Here is a 15,210-nt window from a genome sequence, read left to right as displayed (position 1 = left end):
TGATTAAAATGAAGTAGACTGGCCTATACATAATTTAAATGCATGTATTATTAACAGTTACTTAAAAATATCAAATAAAACCAAGCAATTTATAACTACAAAAATGTTATACTAAAATGCAAAGTTTCTTTAAAATACTCAGCACGTTTACTAAATGAACAACCTTAATCTTCTATAAGGGCAAAACATGTGCAGCAAGCAAAAGACTTCTATGGCAATGTTCTAACATCAGGTCCTTCAAATGAAGCATTAAACCAAGGCCCCATCTGCCAGAGTTGGTGATAGCTCAGGCAGACAGACATAAAAGACCCTTACAGCACCTATCAAAAAGGGTACAGGAAGTTCCCCAATGTCCTTGCCAAATTTCCCTAGTAGTACAAATACCATTTCATGTCTCCCTGGAAAAAAAAGCTACTAGTCTAGTGGGGCTAAACGAAAGATTAAAAAATAAAATTTTAACTGGCACCACCAGTACGGAGTCAAAAACACCAAATCTGAGCAAAGACAGTTAGGAAACAGGAAGCCACAATAATTATAAAGGGCCAAAGATAAGTCTCAAACTGAAATAACCTGCCTATTTTCTTATTCCACAAGTCAGACAATAACACAAAATAAGCAGGTTAAACTTATTTAGCATGGCATTACTACTGGCTGCAACAAAAAGCTTGCTAAAAAACTGTTCTTAAATTATAGATTTTGTTTCCTAGAAATTAACTTCATAAAAGGCTTCCATCTCATGCCTTCTGTTCTGACCCACAAACTGTGCATGCTAATGCACAAAACAATAACCAACCAAAATGAGAAGCACGGGAGACAAACAGGATCACGTACAAGTGGCACAGTTGAAGCAGCAAACAGTTTTTAATAAATCCAATTGGGCACTTTCATCCCAAAACAACAAAGGGACTTTAGAATCTTGCAGTTGTGAATGAAGAAATAGCGATCTTGGAGGAAAACATCTCCCAGGACACCAGGAACCTACTTAAACACACCTCTGCAGCTGAAAAGATTTTACCTTGCTGTAGGACAGCACTACAGCTACAAAATACCAAGCTGCTTCTTATTCTAGCTGGAATAAGTCCACTTAGAAATTACTTGCTGTCAACAGTATTAAACATTCTAAAAACAGCTATCATAGTCATCAACTTGGTTGTTTTACCAAGCCAAAATACAGCAGCAGATTCCAATCTGCATGTTTTACGTGAATAGTGCCATGCAAATAATTCAAGGTAATAAACATTTGTTAACCAGGTAGGCTCATTGGACATAGATCCTTTTCAGGGGGGTCCCAGGAACAATACCTGGTTAAGTGACTTGCTCAGGGTTACACAGCAGACAAATGAGGGCTGAAGGACTCAAACCATCTACCAAAGGAACTACAGCTCATAGCCATAACCCTCTGCACCAACTGCCAGAGTAACATAAAATACACGTTACTACAAGGACTACAGGAGGCTAGCCTGAAATGACATTTTTATTTTTTACTAAAAACAGAGAGAAATACACAAACTTCAAATTCACAAAGTTGAAATTCAGACAACCTAGCTACAGTAGACAACACAGGGTACAGAAAATGCTGGCAGAAAGCTTCAGTAGGCTACAAAACTCTTTCATCATGAACTAATAAGTTACTTATGCTGGACACCACTAAACGCCAATATCCTCTTCTGCAAGGAAATGGAAGAGATGCACAATTTCTTTCCCACTAACCAAAAAAAATAAAAATAAAAAAATCAAATCAAAATGCACAGCTTCGATGAGGTACAGTAGCGGTGTATTTTTTAGCTGCTATCACAGCATCACAAAGTAGGATACAAAATGAAACTGAATTCTCACATTTCACCCTACAGACTTGAAAGGGTGGTCTGATTACTCAATGACTTTAGAGCTAATCCAATAGTTTCTGTCAATCCAAGTTTCTGCCAAACATGTTCTTGCACACCCATTTTGATCTCACGATACTCTACCATATAGTCTCTCGACAGATCTCTCTCAGAGAGTTCTTTCTCAGTCATCCTAACTAAGACACTTCCTCAAACTTGTATTCAAGATAAAGCTGCTAATGTTCCATACCATCTGCAAAGCTTGACTGACCACTTAAACTACTTGAAACAAAGACAGCAGCAGAGCCACAAGTCAAAGGTATAGAAGTTAAATAACAGTACTTTGACACTAGCAGCCAGGGTGTGTGGTTTGTTATATTCTACTATGCCTGCTTGTAACTGTTACTGGAGGAAAAAAAAAACTTTTGCTATTTATATCATTCTCACTTTGACTAAAATGGTTTGATAGCTGTTCCTTAAGTACAATTCTTAAACTACAGCAACATATCCTTCACACAAATTATTATTTTGGAGAGATGTTGAAATATTTCAGCCATTCTATGGAAACAAAAATCCTTAACTGTACCTTCAAGACACCATACCTTGAACAAATTAGGCAACATGGGGAATTCAAATGACTTCTACTGCCCTCTAGTGTTTTAGCTTTCTCTTCCATCATTGTGAATAGTGTCATGTCCTGACATATTGTCACCACTAAACACCTGATCTGATGAAGGTTGCAGTGGCAGCAAATTTAGATGATGACCAGGCCTCAACAGCCCCAGCAAAACTTTCCAGCTAATCCCATGGGAACTTATGCTAGGTGAGCAGAAATATATAGCCCCCAGCATGTCCTGGGTAATCATAGGGCTTCCTACTCCTGCAGTCTGTGCCCGATTCATCTAGGAGACATCATCAAACACAAAAAGGTGTCCAAACCACTCCACTGATTCCTCTCAAACAGCATAGCAACAACTGTACTCAGAGATCCTCCTGTATTGCTCTGCAGAGTTCCCAACTCTAACAGACAAGCAAACCCACCTATCTTGCAAAGAAACCTCAGTTCTGTAGCTTATCTGCAATCACATCCTTTTATTACTACCCATGATCTGAGCAAGTACAGGGGGCACAGACAGACAGACTGATTAGTTTGTCAAGAAGTTCATAAACTACTGCTGCCAGGCTAGTTCTCTATGGTCTTCTTCAAATGGATTGTTGGGAGGACCTCCGGGTATGCTTGGCATCCTCTGTTACACACAGCTTCTGCAATCAGGTCCCAAGGTTCTGAAATCTCCCTCAGGAAAAAGGAGGGAATGCTCCATACTGTTCAGCTTTAACAAGTCTTTCAAAAACATATTACTTGAGTAAGCACTTGCTTTATAATTTATCACACATTATCCATTTCTTAAAATACTATAGTCACTTTTTCTTAATCAAACATCTTAATCCAGCCTTAGTTAAAACATTAATAAATTATTACAGTACAAACTCTGTAATTTTACTGCATTAGTTTAGCCTAGCTTACTACTTTCCATAATTCTGCCGTGATGTTTGCTTTCTCTACAGAGCAACTGTAAAGGTGCTTGGTGAAAAGCACCCAAAAAAACCTGCATGTCCTCTTATGGCTCAGCTGTCAGCTCACTACCACAGTCTGCTACCTGACCGCAATAGTTGATGCATGCATACACTGTCCAAATCTCCAACTCTTTTCTTGGAGAGAATCAGGGTCTCTGATGAGCCGCTTCCTCTTCACACTCAGCAGTACTGCTCCAGTGCACTCCAGAGATCAGTCACTTGAGGGTAAGAGGACAACATCTGGAGCAAATAAGATGCAACCCCAACTCCTCCAGGTTGAACAGTCTCCTTTTAGGTAGCTACATCTTGACATCCTGCCCATAAAAATCACACACCCTTGACAAAGTCCCATGCTCACTAGGAATGTATTCAAATTTATATTTTGAATGCACAAACTACTCTCACTCCTCAAATATTGGGGAAAAATTCTACTAGGCAGAAGTCTTGGGTCCTCTTACTGTTGAAGTGCTCTCCAGAAGACAATCTGGGATATATGGTCATATGGCTTCTTCAAGTCCACAAAATGTATGTAGACAGTACAGGTCCTAGAGTTACCACAACCGTTTACCACTTTATTGGTCAGAGCTGCTTGCCCCTGCCTTAACTGTGGAGTTCTTGAACAAACTCCATTCACACACCACATTGCTGACTTTCCCCAAGGATACAGGAGTTCTTCCAGAGCAGTTCTGACAAATGCCCGATCCTAAATGAACCCAAGTGACAATTATACGACAACACATTATAAATTCTAAGTTCCCCAATCCCATTCCTCCCTTAAACAAATATCAAATCAGTGCACTGCTATTCTTTGACTGACAAGTGATTAACAACGTACTCTGAAGATTCAATCACTCAATCTCTACCTGTCTGGGGTGAATCCCCTGTGAAAACAGCTTTTACTCTCATGGTTGAAATATCCATAGTTTGGTTTACTCCTTACCTTCAGTCTCCTTTTCTGTTTGAACCGATCTAAAAGGAGGTGGGCTACCAGCCGCAATTCTTAGCCGAGATACCAAACGACTAGAGGCTTCTGAGCTTCCCAAAAAAAACATAAGTTGCCTGTATTTTGCTTGCTTATACTATTTACTGCACTATTATTGTGTTCTGCTTAATTAATACTGTATTTTAATACTGTAAACCAAAATGCACTGTTTGTGGGCGGCCACGGTGGTGCAGTGGCTAGCGTTGCCGCCTCAAAACAAGAGGTTCTCTGGTTCAATTCTCGGCTGGGGTGCCTTCTGTGCGGAGTCTGCATGTCCTCCCTGTGCTCGCATGGGTTTCCTCCCACATCCCAAAGACATGCAGTAGGTGGATTGGACACTCCAAACTGGCCCTAGGTGTGAGTGTGTGTATGTGTGTGCCTTCTGTGAAAGGTTGGGCACCGGGCTGGCAACTCGACACCGTAAAACTCCACTGCCAATCATGGCCGGACAGGTGATCCGCTGTGGCGACCCCTAACTGGGAAAAGCCGAAAGAAGAAGAAGAAACTAAAATGCACTGTTTGTACTGCATTTATCTGCCTTGCTGTGCCTGTTAAATCATATATTATTGCTGTTTTCACTGCTTGCAAAAAGTGAAAATAGCAACAAAAGCTTTGCAAAGTAATTGTTGCAACTTTTCACCATTTGCAAAGCATCTATTCTGTTTTCCCACCAAGCACTATTTTAAACCTGTCTGCTTGCTATTTAAACCATTTGTGGTGCCTCCTTGTTGTTTTTCTGCTGCTTAAAACATTTGTTAGTGTTTCCCAACTAAATGAGTATCTAGGAGCTGCAGCATAGTCCAGATACAGGTTTGCTGCATCTGGGTCTGTTTGTAATGGCTGTTGCAGTCTGAGCACATTTTCCAAGCCATCTTTGATTGGAAGGGGCGTGCCCATCTTCATCCTTGTGAAAGAAGTGTTTTGACTGGAACCAGTCTGGTGAAGGGTGATTGGTCTAGGGTTTGGAGTAAGCACCCTAATTTGTTCTTAGTTTTTAAATTTTTTTTTTTTTTTTTTTTTAATTAAGTTTTTAGCTTTTGGTATTTCTGCATGTTACGCAGCACTGTCACACAACTGTGCACCATAGCTGGACAGATAATTTTGACAATTTTTCCCTTAGATACAGCTGTAGCACTTAAGTGTAGTCCTCATCTTTAGCGTATTGCCATTCTAAGAAGTACTGCTAGCGAGCTGTGACCTATTAAACTACCAGCCAAAGACCCCATGAGAAATACCCATCTACAGAGCACCTCCTAGATAAGTCCTGAAAGCACTCCCTTTGTGAGAACAGTTCTTCAAACCTAGCATTATGGACAGTGGACTACCCTAGTTTCTCCTCCTAGCCTTGTTGACTTGGGTCTCCTGAGGCAGTGTAGCAACTGCCTCATGTAAACTGACAACCATCTACTAATAACTCATTCTAGTGCACAGTGTGAAAGATGCATCTACACCAAGAATCTTGAATCCCTGCTCTCTCGCATTCAAAACAGTAACACTGAAGAGGTTGTCAACTCACCCCACCACTACACATCTATATAGTACCACTACTCATACACATAGTACACATCCAGCACATAAAAGAACATACACAAAGGTTCTTTCAAAAAACTACTACAACTAACACAGTTCCCACAGCATCATCAGTATCTCACTTACCAAGCTCTTAAAGTGTAACATTCAAAAACCTCTTCTCATTGGAGACTCCACAGTGAGACACACAGATGTCCCACTCACCAGGTTAGGTAAGGAGAAAGTCACAGTCAACTGCCTGTCCGGTGCCAGGATTCTTCAGCTCACGCATGCACTCAGGTCTCTCCGCAACAAGTGCCATTATGACTGTCATAGCTCATGTTGAGTGAACAGCCTAAGAGATGTACCTCACTCGACTACATGAAGAGAGACATGATCAAGCTCTAAGAGTAGGTATCCCAGGCAGGTATGTCCCTAGCCTTGAGCAGCACATAACCCTCACCTAGAATGATGCCACAGTATAAACTTCAGCATGGGATGACATGGTTGACCCACCTTGCTGCTTTCCCAGAGACGGTTTGCACCTGGCACCACTAGGCATTGGGCTGCTGGCAAAGGCTCTTGCCTCTTCCATAGTGCCTTTTTGTAGGCAAGGTCTCAAAATCAAAATAGCAGATGTAACAAATTGCCAACCATAACAAAATAAGGAGTTTGCTATTAAACGCTAGAAACTGAAACCAAAATTGCCAACCATAACAAAATAAGGATTTTGCTGCTAAACGCTAGAAGCTCAAACCAAAACCTGCACACCCTGAAATACTATCACTGGAAGATATAGATGTCTGTGCAGTCACAGAAATCTGGTTCAAGGCCTCACAGAGTACCCCAGCATTGCAAGGCTACAATGCCTTCCACACCTTCAAACAGCAAAATGAACGTGTGAGAACAAAAGGAGGCAGCGTTTCCATCTATATTAGAGATAAATTCACCTCCTGACTAGTAAGACTGGACAACTCCATGGAGTTACTCCAAGTTCACAACACTGTGGGCAAGATCACCATTAAAGTCATAGCTAGTTACAGATCCCCCTCCATGGATCATGAAGAGCATGAGGCCTTCTTGACCAAACTGGAGTCAATCCAAATATTGCCAAACATTATGGTCATCGGGGATTTCAATTATCCCACCATCAACTGAGAAACCTACTCTAGTCCTAACTCACTAGTGCAAAAATTCCTTGACTTCGTTAACTCAAATGCCCTGGAACAAAATGTTCAAACCCCAACAAGAGGAAAAAACATACTAGATCTGGTCCTCACTAACATGACAAACAGATGCACCACCCGCAACTATCGGACCCTCATTAGTTAAATCTGACCACAAATCAGTCGTCTTCGAAGTGGCACTAACACCAGATCTCACAAAGGGCAACAAACTAAAAAACTTCACCAAGACCAACTATACCCTCCTAGAGAAAGCTATAAATGCATTCCAAGCCTCAACCCCATCTGGAAGTGGCAACCACACTAAAGCCCTGTACAATCACTTGCATGCAAGTGTACACACTCGGCTGTTCCAGAGAGAGAATCAAAGCCAGAGCCCCAAGTAAAAACAAGCTGCTCTGGTGATCATCCAGCAACAAACTTTACAACAAACACAAAAACTTGCTAAGAAAACAAAGGTGAGGCCCCAACAATGGACAAGCACCCTCCTCAGACTCAACAAGCCAATAAGACATGTCAAATCCTCCAAGAAGAACTTTGGGAAAAACTTAGCAATCACAGCCAAGGATAACCATAAGGCCTTTTACAGCTACATACGTAGCCTAAAAAGTAGGACCCAAGCATGTGCTGAACTACTGACTAATGGTATCTCACACTGATACCACAGAAATAGCAAACCTGCTAGCGGACAGACTTGGCAAAAATTTCACTCCCTTATCACTTTCAAACTTATCACAAACCTTGCCCCCAATTCCCCCCACACCTTACATATCCAAAGAGCAAGTCGTTAAAGCCTTGTCCAAGGCAAAAAACACAGCCTCTATGGCATTTCAGGCTGTCTTCTAAACAAACTAAAACATGAACTATCAACTTTAAGTACCCTATTCAATCACAGCCTAAACGCAGGCTTTGTTCCTGAGAAATGGAGAACAGCAACAACTATTCCCCATCCACAAAGGTGGTTTAGAAGGGAATTATGCACCCCTAAGTCTGACCAGCCTCATCTGTAAAGCCATGGAAGATATCATTATGGACCCCATGAACACAGACATAGGTGACCTCCAAACCTGGAATCCAACCCAATTCAGCTTAGTCAAGGGCAGATCCTGCCTGCTAAACCTGGTGGATGTTTTCAAAAATGTGACCTGGGTCACTGACAAGGGCAAATCTGTGCACACAGTGTACCTCGACTTAGCAAAGGCCTTTGACACAATCCCACACTCCGGCATTACTAATAAAACTTAGCAAACTGAATGTAAACCTCTTTGTTGTAAGATGGGTTGCCAACTGGCCACAAGGGTCAGTGCTGGGCCCCCTACTGTTTGGCATATAGCTCTCAGAAGTTCAGGCCAAAACTAAGGGGCTTTCCTAACCAAGTTTGCAAACTGAGTACAATAACTGAATCCAACAGATGTATACAACTGGAAATGCTCAATGAAGTAGAAGTTTTTAATATTCCACAATGTTCACAAAGCTTTCAGCTATGGCTACCCTTCTTCAGTGTGACAACAAGACTACATTTAGCACAATGACTTCAATATATAGTTAATTAACAAGATCACATGACACAGCCAAGAAAATTCTTAGAGCTAGCACACTCATCACAAGCAAAGAGAAATGCATTCAAAACATGTGCAAACAAGTACATATAAACAGAAATAAAACAATATAAGCATATATAAAAAAAATTACATGCGGGGGAAATGCATGTGAAAAAATAAATTTAAACTGCATACAAAATACTAATAAACTACTAGCGTAAAATAACCGGTTTCCTTTTCAATATAGGTTTTATGCTAACTTTCGTATTAATTCCTGGTTCAGAGTCAACTAGCAGCCGTGTAATCCAACTATATTCAGAGACCTCTAATTTATTATTTAGGTCTCCACCTCTTATACTCTTTGAAACAACCTGCATCACCATGAATTTAAATTCATGGTTCCTCCATGTTTCTAAACTATGTTTAGTTAAAGCGTTGGTTGCAACACATCTTCATATTTCAGAAGTGTGTTCAATTATACGATCTTTGAGCTTATGTGTGCTTTTTCCTACATAAAATGCAGGACAAAATGCACGTAGCTAAGTAAACAGTATTTATGGTATTACAAGTGGCACAACAGCTGAAGCTAAACTTATTTGTTATGGGGGTATAAAGCTATCATTAAATACAGTTCTCACAATTTTAACATGGAAAAATCCCAGACGTACTCCTCTTGGGATTAATTTTAGTTGTGTTATAAGAAAAATCTTTACAACGTAAACGCTTCCCAAGGTTAGGACAATTCCTGTTTGTAAAGCTGGGTTTTGAGCCAATAACGGTTTTAAACTCTGGCATACTTTCAAGAATGCCCCAATTTATTTTGATATGATGCTTTTTACTTTATTCGTTCTCATACTGTAAATTGCAGTATACCTCAAGTAATTTTGTTCTCTTCTCTCTGCTTAAACATTTGAATACATATTCTCTCCACCAAAATAAGGTCTGACTGAACTGCTCCTCTCTCAGAATTCCCAACCATACATTTTTCTTTAAATTGTTTTGATCATTCCATCCATCTCTCATCACTGGTATTCAGTCTGCTTACTCTTAACAACTGAGTTCTATCTATACCTCTAAATGTATGGTGGTTATGCATACTACATCAGTGTGTATACCTATTTGCTTGGACGTCCTTCTTGTATATATAGATGCACAGATATTCCTATTTGACTTGACTAATTTCACATCCAAAAAGCAAATCTCAGCAGCAGAAAAGGTAGATTTAAATTTAAGAAAGGTAGTGGTACTATCCAAACAGTCTATAAAGCTAGTCAACTCACATTCATTACCCCTCTAGACCAAAAAAAAAAAACATCATCCACAAATCACTTATAAAAGTCGACCTTGACTCTTGGGGTGCATGAAACACAAACTGTTCTTCCCCACTGATGTAAAGTAAGGTTTGCATAGGTGTTTGCAAATGATGTGCCCATTGCTACACCAGAGATTTGGAGGTACAACTGCTTGTTCATATTTAACTAACTGTTAGATAATACTAGCTCTAGTAATTCACAAAGTGTTTCAGCTTCTCTACTGGATAGGTCACTTATGATTTAGGAACCCACCTACAGTATAAAAGCCACAGCCATTAGGGATGACTGTAAATAGAGAACTGATGTACAACGTAACAAAAAGGAAGTCATTACTTCCCTCATAGATATACCATTGATAGCATTTTGTTAAAAAATCTTTAGCATCTCGTATACAATTTTTTACTTTAACAAAATATTTACTAAGCACAGACTGCACATAAAGAGATAGGGATTCAGTAATCCATCCCGCACCAGAAATAATAGGGGTGTGGGTCAGACTCTTATAAATTTTAGGCAGACCATAGAGGACAGAAATTACAGGGCAGGGAGAGTAAAAAAAGTTGAATAAAACAGTTATATCATTCATAAGCTGTAAATCAGATGGCCATGTTCATAATACTTATAAAAGCCACCACACTACAAAATTCAAGTTATCTCATCTGGTAGGAACTCATCCATGAAAGATGTACATTTTTTTCATCAAGAATGACAACAGCACCCCCTTATCGGCCAGTTTAATAACGATGCTAGTGTTATTCTGCAACTTAAGAGCTTCATATTCATCACGTGTCAAGTTGTAAAATTTTCACACACATTGAAGAGGCCATTAATAACTGGACAGTTTGTTGGCATAAAAGTACTTGACTTTTTACATCTTTGAGGATTCAGACCAGAGGAATCCCTAAAGATATACTTAAGACTTAAATTCCTCACAAATAGTCTTAAAGATTCCTCACAAATAGTCTTAAATCAGTAAAAGTGCCTCTACTATCCCATCCACATTTGATGGAATATACTGAAGTCCTTTATTGAGAATGGCAATTTTATAACAGCATTATTTTCGAACGTTTCCGATGTACTGAGCGGCTGTGAGTTTGTGGACCACTGTAATTCAGTCCTAGCCCACCACCCCCTCCTTCTTCGATCACCCCCCCCCCCGATTGCCTTTCTTGCCTGTCTCTATACATTCTGGTAAATGAGGTAGTAATTGTAGAGCTAGTTGTTGAAAATACTCTGCAGTTTAGACTTTCATTTGCTAGTAAGGCATGAGAGGTTTGAGTATTATTACGTATCGGGGTCACACTGGAATCAGTAGAAGCAGAAGTTTGTGTTATAGAAGTCTCAGCACTAAGTAACTGCACTGAAATATTTTTAAATCAGCCCTGGAGGATTCAGCAACAGTAAATGAGTCTAAGGCATAAAGCGACTCCTTCTGCAAGGGGGTTTCTTTCTTACGCTGTGAAGGCTTCAGCCATGAAACATGTTACACGTTTTAAAATCATTAGTGTCTGTAAGAAGCTTATGCTCCTTTGCTAGCTCCAAATGCTGTTCATAAATAGTCTATCAAGCATTACATTGTATACTAGTAAATGTTCTTTAAACACCAGCAGTCCAGTAATTCCACATTCTAACTTCATAATTTCCTTCTGCAATTCAGTCTCAACATTTACAAAAAAAATGGTTCATAAGAACCATGCTCTCAGTACTCAGTTTTAAGTTCACTTCCTGACACTTCTTTAAAGGCTCAGGATAAATATTTCCAAAAGCAGGCATATTTAGGATCCTGAGACCATGAGGAACTGCTCCAATTTCTAAATACTGGAGTCTTTTGTATGCCTGTACCTTCTTTTCCAGGATAGTGACTTGACTAGTAAATGTGTCAGCATCAAGAACACTTGTTTCACTTGTCTCAACAATGCTCAGAGAGGAATCTATCATATGTAATAGCAATGGAGTCGTATGTGCAGAGAGTAGATCATGAAGGGAGCAGCTCACTGGCCGCATTGCATTAACTGAATTTGCTTCAACAGCAGGCTGTATCACATCAAACAAGTAGATGACTTACAAAGCACAAAACATGAAAAAGACCAACACGAAGGTAAACCAGGTCTGCAAAAACCACAGAACAAACCCAACAAATGTATACAGACACTGGAAGCATTCAATGAAGTACAAGCTTTTAATATTCCACAATGTTCAAAGTTTTCAGGTATAGCTACCCTTCTTCTGTGTGATAACAAAAGATTACATTTAAACACAATGACTTCAGCATATAGTTAATTAACAAGATCACATGACAACCAAAAATTCTTAAAGAGCTAGCACACTCATCACAAAGATATCTTCTTCTTTCGGCTTTTCCCGATTAGGGGTCGCCACAGCGGATCACCTGTCTGCTCATGACTGGCAGTGGAGTTTTACAGTGTCGAGTTGCCAGCCCAGCGCCCAACCTTCCACAGAAGGCATACACATGCACGCACTCACACCTAGGGCCAATCAAGTCCACCTCCTGTCTTTGGGATGTGGGAGGAAACCGGAGCACCCGGAGGAAACCCACGCGACCACAGGGAGGACATGCAGACTCCGCACAGAAGGCACCCCAGCCAAGGATCGAACTGGAGAACCTCTTGCTGTGAGGCGGCAACGCTAACCGCTGCACCACTGCGGCCGCCCCTATGCATTCAAAACATGTGCAAGCAAACAAAAAAAAAAAAAAAAAACAAAACCACTGAAAACGGAGGAGGTACAGGTAAATATGAGTATGCGCACTAAAGAGTTTTAGATTAATGTTCGCTTTTCGTCCAAGGACTTCATCAGAAGGAAAACTGCATAAAACCAAACGTAAATAAAAATTCAAAACCATCCTTATCCAATCAAAATCCACTACCAATTACATCATTAATTAATAAAATACAAATAAATAGCTGAAACACTCACTATAAAAATTACACTGAATATACTCCAGCACAATAAAAATGTAATAAGTAATATTATTAATGTGCAATCTTCTATCCTTCAAAAAACATTTATTAATGATCTCATTAATTCCAGGATGTTCATCTGCTTTCCGTGCTATTTCCCAAATCGTTTCTTTCTTCTCAACCCTATTTTTATGTTCTCCACCTCTTAACATCCAAAACCTGTTCCAAGACCAAAAATTTTTATACTTCTCACAATTTATGCTGTGTTTATATAATGCATTATTAGTGTCTTTTCTTATAGCATACTGTTCTTTTATTCTCTTATTAAAAGGACCTGGTGGTCATACCAACATAAAATGTATCACACCCGAACATAAACTACTGTATACCACGTTTTGAATTACAGGTGTACCTAGCCCTAGCTGTGATGACCTTCTTTAAATGTGGTAAATAAATATATTTACCTCCATGTACAAACCTACAAGCACAACAAATACAACATTTACAAGTGCCCACACTTTTATTAGCAAGACTGGGAGTAATTTTCGTATTACCATGCTGTACATTTTTTAAAGATTTCATTTGTAAACAAAATGGGATTGATCACCCACATTTAATTTATTTATTTTATATTTGTTGACCAAGCTAGTCTAGCTGGATACATGTCCATTTTCAGTACAGGCCCGGGGAGAAAAGCGCCAAGCATAAGTAAATTACAAAATGCAATAATTAAAAAATGACTAGATTCAAATACATTAGAGAGCAAAAATGTTTGGAAGAAATAAATAAAAATTGTTTCTATGCACAATAGTACAGTGTTTTTGCATAGGTTTAGGAAACAATCAAGTACAAAGACTTTGCGTAGGTTTAAGATACAATCAAGTACAAGTTTACACAATATTTTAAAATTATCATTCATTAAGTCAAAGAAGGAGAAAGAAAAAAGGCAGGAAAACACAAGGGCAAGTATAAAATTAGCTTCTATTGATTAATGCTGCAGAGGGGCCGTAGCCCAGGAGGAAGGGGTATAGCAAGAAGAGAAATAAGAGGAAAAGTATGATTCAGTCAGGCTTAGAGCAGGGACAAAGCCAATTTATTTTTAGATGTTCTTTGAGAGGTTTCTTAAAGAGTGGTGTAGATGAGAGAGAGATGTGAGAGTGTTCTAGGAAGCTTGTTCCAGATTCTGCCCACAACAATGGCAAAATGTGAGTCCTCACCTTTATTATTAAATTTAATATTGGAAATTAGTAGCTTATTAGCTGAGCATAGTGTTGTAAGATTTTTATATGGGGAGATCAGGTTAGAGAGGATAGGGGTATTATTTGGGTGATGAAGATTTTTTTGTGTGATCACAAGTTAATTATATAGTAGTTGGTTTTGTAGTTCTGACCATCCGAGTTGTTTAAGGTGGAGACAGTGGTGTGTTCTAAAAGGGGAGCCAGTGGCAAATCTGACTATATTATTATAGCTAGTTTCAAGCTTGCTAAGACTGTGCTTTGATAATTGGTATATATGGCAGAAGCATAGAATAGGGTAGAAGTGAGACGAGTCTGGGCAATGGTGGTTCTAGCTAGCGGTGTGAGGAAGGGTTTGATTCTATACAGGGAGCCTAGTTTTTTATTGACAGTTTTTATAGTATTGTTGATATGATCATCATAGCTGAGGTTATGATCTATGGTTATGCCCAGGAGATGTGTAGTAGTATCAGGGGAAATACTAGTTCCATTATTAGAGGTAATTGTGAAGTGGATTTGTGGTGACTTTTGGGTGGGAGTAAAAAGTAAGAATTTTGTTTTTTTGGGCTTAAGGAGGAGGCAATGATAGGTGAACCAATTTTCAACAGAGTTGAATACAGTTTGAATACAGTTTGAGTAAGGGTCTGGAGAGAGGTTTAAGATTAAAGTAGAGTCATCAGCGTTTTGTACACAGGTGGCTTGAGGAAAAAAACAGTATAGAGATCATTAATAAAAATGGAAAAAAAGAAGAGGGCCTAGGATAGAGCCTTGAGGGACTCCAATGTTCACGGGGAGGGGTGTGGAGAGATTATTGTCCCAGAGCACTGCTTGTTGTCTATTTTCTAGATAGGATTTAAACCAAAGAACTGCTTATGGGTCAAGAGATTGGGCTTTTAGCACACTGATAAGTAAGTTATGGTTGACCATGTCAAAGGCCTTTGATAGGTCAATGAATAGTGCAGAAGAGAGAGAGTTATTGTTTTGATTACTGTTTATACAGTCAGTAAAAGTTAGCAGGGCAGTAGTAGTGCTACGAAAGGGCCTAAAGCCGTGCTGGCAGTTGGCAAGTAAATTATTATGGAGCAAGTGTTGAAGTAGTTGATGGTGAATACATTTTTCCATTATTT

Source organism: Protopterus annectens, chromosome 16.part0 (genome assembly GCF_019279795.1).
Source record: "Protopterus annectens isolate FY-2018-M chromosome 16.part0, PAN1.0, whole genome shotgun sequence".
NCBI lineage: Eukaryota > Metazoa > Chordata > Ceratodontiformes > Protopteridae > Protopterus > Protopterus annectens.
Note: the sequence above shows the minus strand (reverse complement) of the source record.